Source organism: Styela clava, chromosome 14, assembly GCF_964204865.1.
Source record: "Styela clava chromosome 14, kaStyClav1.hap1.2, whole genome shotgun sequence".
Classification (NCBI taxonomy): Eukaryota; Metazoa; Chordata; class Ascidiacea; order Stolidobranchia; family Styelidae; genus Styela; species Styela clava.
In genome coordinates, this window is record NC_135263.1 from 18,545,192 (window position 1) to 18,555,812 (window position 10,621).

The window sequence follows — 10,621 nt, forward strand, 5'->3', positions numbered from 1 at the left end:
GAAAAGAAGATACAAGGAAAATCTACACATTACATGTAAATAGTTTTACGGATTTTATTAAACCTAGATATTTTTAATGTGATTCTAGCGTTTCAGGGGCAGATTTGTGACGGCCATGAAGAAATTAGGAAAAGAAGATACAAGGAAAATCTACACATTACATGTAAATAATTTTACGAATTTTATTAGACCTAGATATTTTTTAATGTTATTCTAGCGTTTCAGGGGCAGATTTGTGACGGCCATGAAGAAATTAGGAAAAGAAGATACAAGGAAAATCTACACATTACATGTAAATAATTTTACGAATTTTATTTGACCTAGATATTTTTAATGTTATTCTAGCGTTTCAGGGGCAGATTTGTGAAGGCCATGAAGAAATTAGGAAAAGAAGATACAAGGAAAATCTACACATTACATGTAAATTATTTTACGAATGTTATTAAACCTAGAAATTTTCAATGTTATTCTAGCGTTTCAGGGGCAGTACCTATTCAATACTTGTATTGGTGTTTCGAATATTTCGAAACGACCCACTTAAACTTGATATTCACGCGACATTGGCGCACATTATGCTCATTTAAACCTTGAGATAGTATCATAGCCACTCAAAGTAAATGGGTAAAAACACTACAACCCAAATATAACACTCAATTTTGACGCGATGTATGTGTTCTCGTGTGGTCGTCAAGAAAACGCAATGGTGTTGTGTTATACAACTTATGTAATGATTGATTCTTTGATTTGGTGACCAGCGAGTGTCATGTCCACGCCCCGTGGTACCAGATATTCGAATAGTAAACTGCTATTCTAATATTCGACTTGATTTTCGAATATTTTGCCAACCCTACCATGTAACCAGAAAGCAATTATTAGCTTGATTGATTTCATTTTAAAGAACTTGCCTTTTTTGTATTATGTAAATTACCTACACCGAAATAAGGAATTGGCTGGTATTAATGTTTGGTATAAACGAAGCGGCCCGCAGCGAATTTCGTCATGTGAAAGTGGCCCGCGAGACCAAAAAGGTTGGTCAGGCCTGATGTAAAATATTCAATAATTTTAGTAACATTGAACATAATTCTGTTGGTTTTTGCGGCGCTTTTGGCAACTCGCCACGGTGAACTACCGGTAGTAGCGCATCCTTTGGGAACCGCTTGCATTACACCATTTTGGTGTTCCGCGGCGCGAGATAATAAGCGTAAGTGTTCCGTGGCCAAAAAAGTTTGGGAAACGCTGGTCTAGAACAGTAATTTTTAACCATGGTTCAATCGAATTTTTGGTGTTCATTGGAGCTGTTCCGGGAGTTCGACGAGGGTCCTCTTAATTAAAACACTTTATATTATAGGACTTTTCTATAACATTGTCTAGTAATTTTGCAAATTTAACTACAGTTCATGTCGGATATTTAAACTTAACAACTAATAAATTAGCGTTGCTGTTTGTATAGCGTTGCGCTGTTTTAAGTTTTAGTGAATCCGTCATCTCCACGGATGTCGCGCGCTTTGGTGTTTGTGCTTATATGATGGTGCCCTTAGATGCTCTCTACTTATAACTTTGAAACATCTTGGGTTGTTATAGCAAACCAAGGATTTTCAAGCTGAATCTTTTTATTTCCTATAACCTCGCACGAAATTAGGCTTCCACTTTGTAAAGTTAGGATTGGGCTCCCAATTTCAACCGTTCAGAAAGAAATGAAAAGACCACTTCTAATTTTCTAATGAAGCGTAACAAAATGGTAGATTTGAAAGCACGCAACATCAGGACTTTTTTTTAATAAATTATAGAATTTTTTTATTTTGATCATGACATTAAATTGATTTTTTTATGTAATTTTAATAAAAGCTTATTTATGCTTTACTCCTGTCAAACATCATTTTTTGTGATTTATAAATCCAAAACTTGATAATGAAACTATATATTTATTTTCAGTTTTCTAAAACACTGCTCGAAAAAGTCATCGCATCGAACGACATTGTTAATAGTCTGGTGCATCACGGAGTGAGATGGAAGCCTATATAGTCCAAAGGGAACAGGGCAAGTATGTAATCTTATAAATTTTCCAATTCATATTTTGTCAGGTATAAACTGATATATCATGTTAAATCCCGCTAGTCAGGAAGAGCTGCAAATATTTGAATTATCCTCACAAAATGTCCAAATTATTTGCTCCTAATTTTATTTATATAATTTCGTAAAGTCATGTAATGCAATCGTTAGTTCACCGGCAGGTGTGCGGTTTTTAGCTGGTGTGCAACCAATTTTGCTGCTTTGTTAATTTCGTATACATAATTCCCGAGAAGACGCATAATTATTTTTTTTTTTTTACGCGTTCTACCATCGCTTGACAAGTATTGAAGTATGCACCAGTCGCCAGCAATGGGATTATAATAGTGGCAATGCCAATGGGGCATTTGCGGCTGCATTAATACAATCGGTCGGTACTCATTTTATAGTATGTATTGTATTCGTACTTTATGGGTTTGTTTCGTCGCCTTAGCGTTTTGTCAGTTTTTCAATAGTCTAGAATAGTAGTTTTTTAACCATGTTTCAATCGAATTCTTGGTGCTCATTGGAGCTGTTCCAGGGGTTCGACGAGGGTCTTTTAAATTAAAACAGTTTTATATTATAGGACTTTTTTATCACATTGTCTACTAATTATGCAAATTCAACTACAGTTCATTTCAGATATTTAAACTCAACAACCAATTAATTAGCGTTGCTGTTTGTATAGCGTTGCGCAGTTGTAAGTTTGTAAGTTTTAGTGAACCCGTCATCTCCACGGATGTCGCGCGTTTTGGTGTTTGGGCTTATATGATAGTGCCCTTAGATGCTTTCCAAGGATTTTCGAGCTGAATCTTTTTATTTCCTATAACCTCGCACGAAATTAGGCTTCCCCTTTATAAAGTTAGGATTGGGCTCCCAATTTCAACCGTTCGGTACAATGAGGTTTGGCCAGAGCTTTCAGGATACTGAGGATAGCGCAGGGGTTCGACAGGCTCGAAAAGGTTAAGGTTAACTAGGATTTGAAAAAAGACACAGCGTTACGTATAGTAATATTTTATTTGATGTTGCCATTTAAGAAAGAAATGAAATTTCCACTTCTAGTTTTCTAATAAAGCGTAATAAATTGGTAGATTTGAAAGCACGCAACATCAGGACTTTTTTTTAATAAATTTCAGAATTTTCTGATCTTGATCAGGACATTAAATTGATTTTTTTATGTAATTTTAATATAAGCTTATCTTTGCTTTACCTCTGTCACACAGCATTCTTTGTGATTTATAAATCCAAAACTTGATAATGAAACTATATATTTATTTTAAGATTTCCAAAACACTGCGTAAAAAAGTCATTGCAACAAACGACATTGTTAATAGTCTGGTGCATCACGGAGCGAGATGGAAGCCTATATAGTCTAAAGAGCAAGTATGTAATCTTATAAATCTTCCAATTCATATTTTGTCAGGTATAAACTGATATATCATGTTAAATCCCGCTAGTCAGGAAGAACTGCAAATATTTGAATTATCCTCACAAATTGTCCAAAATATTTTGCCCAATTATAATATAAATTTGAAAAGTCATGTAATGCAATGGTTTCCACACGCTAGTTCACGGACAGGTGTTCAGCTATTAGCAGGTATGCAATAAATTTTGCTTCTTTGTTCATTTCGTATACATAATTTCGAAAAGACGCGGATTATGTTCTTTCTTGGTGGTTCTCTCATCGATGGCAAGTCTCGAAGTATGCGCCAGTCGCCAGCAATGGGGTTATATTACTGGCAATGGGGTATTTGCGGTTGCATTCATACAAGTGGTCGGCCTCATTTTATAGTATTTATTGTATTCGTACTTTATGGGTTTGTTTCGTCGCCATAGCGTTTTGTTAGTTTTTCAATAGTCTAGAACAGTAGTTTTTAACCATGGTTCGAATTTTTGGTGTTCTATGGAGCTGTTACAGGGGTTCGACAGAGGTGCTTTAAACTAAAACAGTTTTCTAATATGAAACTTTTCTATCATATCGTCTACAAATTATTCAAATTTAACTACAGCTCATCTCAGATATTTAAACTTACACGTTCAACAGCTGATAAATTAGCGTTGCTGTTTTTATAGCGTTGAGCAGTTTTAAGTTTTAGTGAAACCGTCATCTCCACGGATGTCGCGCGTTTTGGTGTTTGTGCTTATATGATAGTGCCCTTAGATGCTTTCTGCTTATGACTTTAAAACATCTTGGGTTGTTATGAAAAACCTAGGATTTTCAAAATGAATCACACAGCGTTACGTAGTATTATTTTGTTGATGTTGCCATATCGCGAGAGCAGATACAGACAAGTACAAATAGATTTGATGAAATCTCTATCCAATTCATATCAAATTACATTTTTTGTCATTCATGAACCCAAAACTTGACATAGTTCAGATAGTTCAGATAATGACATAGTTCGAAAAGTCATTGGTACATTCAAATTTTAACCCTAAAGCCGAAATTAGATCGAAATAATTAAAAATTCTTCTGATATTATTCAATTTTTGTCAAATTTACCATCTTCGAATACCACATTGTGCCGCCACAACTTTTTGTTGAGCCAAGTTTTTTTTATATTAGTGCTCGATTTAATGGAATATTTAAATTTTTCAATATTTTTGAAAAGACCTATTAGTGTTTTATTATCAATTTCATTTGTACTGTATATTAATTATTTAGGAATATTACGACAGTTGAGAATGTTTCTTTGGAAAAATAAGAGATTTGGGGAAACATCCCCGCCAGCTTTAAAATACCAAATTAGTAATTGTTCAGTTTGGTTTAGGGTTCAGGATAGGAATGATGAATTTAAATTGAATTGGATTTAAATCTGTCGTTAACTTAAATGCCCGACCCAGATTTGAGTTTGGTGAATTTTATCTTTTATTTAAATACAAAGAAATTTGATAAATAATATTTTGATTCTAAGTCATTGTCGCATGAATGTCTTAGCCGTACAAAAATACATTGATAAATGCTAACTGATGTTTATTGTTTTTACTCAAGTAAAAGAGTGAAGATGGAAAGTGAGAATGTTGAGCCAAATATTGGGGAAATGAAAGCAAACGTATCAACAAAAAAGCGCTGAACGTTTCCACAAATTTGAGAAAGAAATGAAATGGTCACTTCTAATTCTCTGATGAGGCGTAATAAATTGGTAGATTTAAAAGAACGCAACACGAGGACTATCATTGAATTTTTAGAATTTTCCGATTTAGTCGTAACGATACTGATCAGTTTGATCTTCATTAAAGCTTGCGAGTACTTTTGCAGAGCAATGCTGTATTTTGCAAAAATCTTAAACTATTTGGTGAAGAGAGGGAAATGAACTGCAAAATGTTTGTTCCTAATACCATGTTTTATTTATACAGGATTCCCCACACTATATCTCCGCCATAACAAAAACGCTTGATCAGATGTTTGAAAGCGATGCACAACAACAGATTCATGAAAAATATCCCTATTTACTGGTGCACATGTTTGACCGAAAATATATTAATTGAAAGCAAAAGTTTTTCGGATTTTGTCTCTCTTAGCAAATTCATTTGAACCGTTAGGTTTCATTTTACCCAATATGCTAGATAATGTCTCTGCTGGAAATGCGGAGCACTGGTCAAACTTGTGTGCATGCACTGAAATATATATACAAAAGAAAACTGAGTCCTAACATGAGGCCGAGCTGAAATAATGATTATGAGACAGAATGTGTTTGTGCGTTAAACTCTGTTTGGGAAGACAAAGATTTGGCGTCGGTTATTTTAAATTTAGCCGACAGATTACTGAAATGCTTTGCTTAAATACATTTCGTATCACAATAATGAAATTTAAAGCGCCAAAAAATAAAAACAAAATACGCGCGTTGCGTTAATGAGCCTTGTTGGCCGTAATTGTGATAAAATTATACTATTTTGAGCTTTTGAAAAAATAAAAATGCGAATTCTATTCACTTTTATGCAGGTACATCCTAAAACTCTCATTTGTAGTGCGATTGTTTTGAAATCATATTTTCAAAAATAGTGTTCTTAGAGCCCATGCCTTTATGTATAAGTTTTCAAATCTAGAAATATATTCCCTATTTCTTTATAGTTTATTGCGAGTATTAATATGCTATGTTCTTTTAATGAATGGTTAATGTATACAATCCCTGTGGATAATTTAACTTATTGAAAATTATTTGATGAAATAATTGAATGAAATAATACTTCATGGCTTTGTTTCCTCGCCATATAAATTTGGAAAAGACGGATAGGAGAAAAATCTACACATTACATGTAAATATTTTTACAATTTTATTGGGATTAGATATTTTTAATATTCTTGCTTCTCAGGCACAGAATTTTGAAGACAAAGAAATCAAGAGAGGACGGATACAAGGAAAATCTACACATTACATGTATTTATTTTTACGAATTTTATTAGGATTAGATATTTTTAATTTTCTTGCTTCTCAGGCAGAGAATTCTGAAGGCAATGAAGAATTCGAGAAAAGACAGAAGAAATATCTACACCATAGTTGTAAATATTTTTCGAATTTTTTTAGGCTTAGATATTTAATGTTAATGTAGCTTCACAGGCACAGAATTATGAAGACAATGAAGAAATTAAGAAAAATGGATACAGGTAAATATATTACACTTGTTTCATTAGGCAGGCCTACTCTTTGCAACTAGTGTTTATTTTGATTTTAGTTCGAATTATTATTTTCCTGATTATATTAACACTGATACAATAATACACGAAGTATTATGTTTATTACTGCTACTGAATATTTATTAATAAAACTTTTTTTAGTAATATGCTGTATCCATATTTGCTTATCATATTTGTCATATTCATTATTTTCTCTTCTATTTTTTTTTTAAGATATTTTCCACAGAAAACAAGATATCGTGACACCAACAAAAGAAGAAAAATATTAACAGGGCTGCCATGGCTTTTTTGTTTTTAATATTTTATTTGTTATAGATAGATTTAGACCCATTCCCGCCATTAGGAATAATAGGAATATTATTAGGCTTAGATATTTTAAATGTTATTCTAGCTTTTCAGGGGCAGAATTATGAAGGCAATGAAGAAATGAAGAATATACGGATACAAGAAAAATCTACACATTACATGTAAATAATTTTACGAATTTTATTAGACCTAGATATTTTTAATGTTATTCTAGCGTTTCAGGGGCAGATTTGTGACGGCCATGAAGAAATTAGGAAAAGAAGATACAAGGAAAATCTACACATTACATGTAAATAATTTTACGAATTTTATTAGACCTAGATATTTTTAATGTTATTCTAGCGTTTCAGGGGCAGATTTGTGAAGGCCATGAAGAAATTAGGAAAAGAAGATACAAGGAAAATCTACACATTACATGTAAATAATTTTACGAATTTTATTAGACCTAGATATTTTTAATGTTATTCCAGCGTTTCAGGGGCAGATTTGTGACGGCCATGAAGAAATTAGGAAAAGAAGATACAAGGAAAATCTACACATTACATGTAAATAATTTTACGAAATTTATTAGACCTAGATATTTTTAATGTTATTCTAGCGTTTCAGGGGCAGATTTGTGACGGCCATGAAGAAATTAGGAAAAGAAGATACAAGGAAAATCTACACATTACATGTAAATAATTTTACGAATTTTATTAGACCTAGATATTTTTAATGTTATTCTAGCGTTTCAGGGGCAGATTTGTGAAGGCCATGAAGAAATTAGGAAAAGAAGATACAAGGAAAATCTACACATTACATGTAAATAATTTTACGAATTTTATTAGACCTAGATATTTTTAATGTTATTCTAGCGTTTCAGGGGCAGATTTGTGACGGCCATGAAGAAATTAGGAAAAGAAGATACAAGGAAAATCTACACATTACATGTAAATAATTTTACGAATTTTATTAGACCTAGATATTTTTAATGTTATTCTAGCGTTTCAGGGGCAGATTTGTGAAGGCCATGAGAAAATTAGGAAAAGAAGATACAAGGAAAATCTACACATTACATGTAAATAATTTTACGAATTTTATTAGACCTAGATATTTTTAATGTTATTCTAGCGTTTCAGGGGCAGATTTGTGACGGCCATGAAGAAATTAGGAAAAGAAGATACAAGGAAAATCTACACATTACATGTAAATAATTTTACGAATTTTATTAGACCTAGATATTTTTAATGTTATTCTAGCGTTTCAGGGGCAGATTTGTGAAGGCCATGAAGAAATTAGGAAAAGAAGATACAAGGAAAATCTACACATTACATGTAAATAATTTTACGAATTTTATTAGACCTAGATATTTTTAATGTTATTCTAGCGTTTCAGGGGCAGATTTGTGACGGCCATGAAGAAATTAGGAAAAGAAGATACAAGGAAAATCTACACATTACATGTAAATAATTTTACGATTTTTATTAGACCTAGATATTTTTAATGTTATTCTAGCGTTTCAGGGGCAGATTTGTGAAGGCCATGAAGAAATTAGGAAAAGAAGATACAAGGAAAATCTACACATTACATGTAAATAATTTTACGGATTTTATTAAACCTAGATATTTTTAATGTTATTCTAGCGTTTCAGGGGCAGATTTGTGACGGCCATGAAGAAATTAGGAAAAGAAGATACAAGGAAAATCTACACATTACATGTAAATAATTTTACGGATTTTATTAAACCTAGTTATTTTTAATGTGATTCTAGCGTTTCAGGGGCAGATTTGTGACGGCCATGAAGAAATTAGGAAAAGAAGATACAAGGAAAATCTACACATTACATGTAAATAATTTTACGGATTTTATTAAACCTAGATATTTTTAATGTTATTCTAGCGTTTCAGGGGCAGATTTGTGACGGCCATGAAGAAATTAGGAAAAGAAGATACAAGGAAAATCTACACATTACATGTAAATAATTTTACGGATTTTATTAAACCTAGATATTTTTAATGTGATTCTAGCGTTTCAGGGGCAGATTTGTGACGGCCATGAAGAAATTAGGAAAAGAAGATACAAGGAAAATCTACACATTACATGTAAATAATTTTACGGATTTTATTAAACCTAGATATTTTTAATGTTATTGTAGCGTTTCAGGGGCAGATTTGTGAAGGCCATGAAGAAATTAGGAAAAGAAGATACAAGGAAAATCTACACATTACATGTAAATAATTTTACGAATTTTATTAGACCTAGATATTTTTAATGTTATTCTAGCGTTTCAGGGGCAGATTTGTGACGGCCATGAAGAAATTAGGAAAAGAAGATACAAGGAAAATCTACACATTACATGTAAATAATTTTACGAATTTTATTAGACCTAGATATTTTTAATGTTATTCTAGCGTTTCAGGGGCAGATTTGTGAAGGCCATGAAGAAATTAGGAAAAGAAGATACAAGGAAAATCTACACATTACATGTAAATAATTTTACGAATTTTATTAGACCTAGATATTTTTAATGTTATTCTAGCGTTTCAGGGGCAGATTTGTGACGGCCATGAAGAAATTAGGAAAAGAAGATACAAGGAAAATCTACACATTACATGTAAATAATTTTACGATTTTTATTAGACCTAGATATTTTTAATGTTATTCTAGCGTTTCAGGGGCAGATTTGTGAAGGCCATGAAGAAATTAGGAAAAGAAGATACAAGGAAAATCTACACATTACATGTAAATAATTTTACGGATTTTATTAAACCTAGATATTTTTAATGTTATTCTAGCGTTTCAGGGGCAGATTTGTGACGGCCATGAAGAAATTAGGAAAAGAAGATACAAGGAAAATCTACACATTACATGTAAATAATTTTACGGATTTTATTAAACCTAGATATTTTTAATGTGATTCTAGCGTTTCAGGGGCAGATTTGTGACGGCCATGAAGAAATTAGGAAAAGAAGATACAAGGAAAATCTACACATTACATGTAAATAATTTTACGGATTTTATTAAACCTAGATATTTTTAATGTTATTCTAGCGTTTCAGGGGCAGATTTGTGACGGCCATGAAGAAATTAGGAAAAGAAGATACAAGGAAAATCTACACATTACATGTAAATAATTTTACGGATTTTATTAAACCTAGATATTTTTAATGTGATTCTAGCGTTTCAGGGGCAGATTTGTGACGGCCATGAAGAAATTAGGAAAAGAAGATACAAGGAAAATCTACACATTACATGTAAATAATTTTACGAATTTTATTAGACCTAGATATTTTTTAATGTTATTCTAGCGTTTCAGGGGCAGATTTGTGACGGCCATGAAGAAATTAGGAAAAGAAGATACAAGGAAAATCTACACATTACATGTAAATAATTTTACGAATTTTATTTGACCTAGATATTTTTAATGTTATTCTAGCGTTTCAGGGGCAGATTTGTGAAGGCCATGAAGAAATTAGGAAAAGAAGATACAAGGAAAATCTACACATTACATGTAAATAATTTTACGAATTTTATTAGACCTAGATATTTTTAATGTTATTCTAGCGTTTCAGGGGCAGTACTTATTCAATACTTGTATTGGTGTTTCGAATATTTCGAAACGACCCACTTAAACTTGATATTCACGCGACATTG